Below are 1949 nucleotides of genomic sequence, written 5' to 3'. Positions count from 1 at the left end.
ACCGGTGCAACCATTATGGAAATCAGGGTGGAGACTCCTTAGAAAAGTTGGACTGGAAATCGCATTTAAACCAGCTATTCCTCTACTGGGAATCTTCCCGGTAGGTCTGAAAACATCACATAATAAGGATATATGCGTGCCTATGTTTATAGCAGCATGATTTGTGATAGCCAAATCTTGGAAACAACCAAGATCCGCATTATCTGAGGAATGGTTGAAAAAGATGTGGTATTTTTACACAATGGAGTATTATTCAGCTATAAAGAATGATAAACTCAAAGCTTTTATATTGAAGTGGATGCTGCTTTAAGACATACTCATAAGTGAAAAAACCAGACACACATGTGTAAATATCATATAGTTTCCCTAGTGTAAGTACTCAAAAGAAGAAATACAAATAGAAAGGTATAATACAACTAAAAGGAAAGCAGCGTCTTGAGGACTGACTAATGAAGAGAGGGAAAGGAGAAGAGGTAGGAAACATGACAATGTCTACCCATACAGTTATGTGTAGAAGATGGGCAAGGCAATGACCCTGAGAATCTCCAGAAGATATTTGAATCTAGCAGTTAATTGGAAAGATTCTCACCCTGACCAACTATATATACTGATACCTGTGAACTAAGCAACTGCACTGCAGATGGTAATCTGTAATAGTAGTTTCCTGCTTGGAGTGCCTGTCATTCTGGTCTTCTTAATACGGGTTGCTTCTCATGACATGCTAGCAGCTGCTGTGCTGTCTCTCGGGTAGATGATTGTTCAAAAATAAGGGGGTGATGAATGAAGGCAAGAGACAGGAAAAGGATATTGTGGGACTGTCTTGCTTCAAGATTGTATATGGTGAGATTTCTGGACTTATGTGTGAACATAAGAAGTACATAATTCTTTATGCCTATTTTTAAAAATATATTCTAATTTTTAAATTTTTTATCATATTCTGTAGGGACTGAAAGTTTAACATATCAATACTTGATGAAAAATACCTGTTCCATGTTATGGCTAAGATGTTTGATATTCAGACAGATAGTGAGGTTAAGCTTAATAACATAAGTTGTATGGTAATAACAATAAGCTTGTCTTCTGAATGGTTAACAACCTAAGTTTGTAGACCAAAATTAGAGAAAGGAGGGCCACAAGGAAAGCCAACATTTTGGCCCTAGCCTTCCAAGATCAACTAAGGCTCAGGACATATAAGAACTTGTACTGTAACATCATGTAACTTGGCAGTGTCCCAAATTTTCTGATCAAGGATATTATTGGGCCAAAGAGGAAAGTGATCAATGATGTAGAATGTGCCTAAGGAGAGTCACATGGAGAGAAAACATTTTCTCAGGCTTTTACAGAGAGCATATTGGCCAAGCAATGGCCATGACACATCCACTTGGCTGATGCTGACAAAGATTCTACAATCTGAGGTACAGGATCTCAAGATAAATCCTGAGAGGATTTCACTGACGTTATGAGACCCAAAAGCTACAACTCTTGTTGCACAGTTCCTGCTTTACCTTGTTCTTAACCATCCAGCAGAAAAGTATAAAAACGAAGTATAAGAAGTAAATCCATGCTGTTATGTTGAGCTGTAGGGGACTCATGTCAACAATTTCTGACACTGCCAGTCAAGCGGAAGACCCAATACTACTATGGGCTACTGGACTCTTTATAGAATATTTTGCTGAGCTTACATACCTATAATATTCAAATAATGGAACTCAATAAAAAAAGGTTATACAGATGAATGTCTATTTTGTTTCTTTGTATTCAAAGTGGTTAGGATAGATATATAGTTACATTCTCTTAATGAATAGAGGGATTTGTTCTAATGGTGTTTGTAAGTAGGATATCATGTCCACATCTTTTACAGCAATTAACCACTAGGAAGAATGTATGCAATGTGTTAATTATTGAAACTGTCCTACCAATTTGATTTGAAACTGTCTCATTGCTATTTG

The 1949-nt window shown here is 36.8% G+C and overlaps 1 protein-coding gene across 3 annotated transcripts in view; it reads right to left on the bottom strand.

Moving 5' to 3' along the window:
- Window positions 1-1949, bottom strand: part of Heph (hephaestin) — a 139198-nt gene that overhangs the window by 77815 nt on the left and 59434 nt on the right. The gene's annotated exons all lie outside the window — the stretch shown is intronic.

The sequence above is a fragment of the Octodon degus genome, unplaced genomic scaffold, assembly GCF_000260255.1.
Source record: "Octodon degus isolate 3935 unplaced genomic scaffold, OctDeg1.0 scaffold00211, whole genome shotgun sequence".
Lineage (NCBI taxonomy): Eukaryota > Metazoa > Chordata > Mammalia > Rodentia > Octodontidae > Octodon > Octodon degus.
The sequence above is the reverse complement of the archived record's forward strand: the minus strand, read 5'-3'. Positions and strand labels throughout refer to the sequence as shown.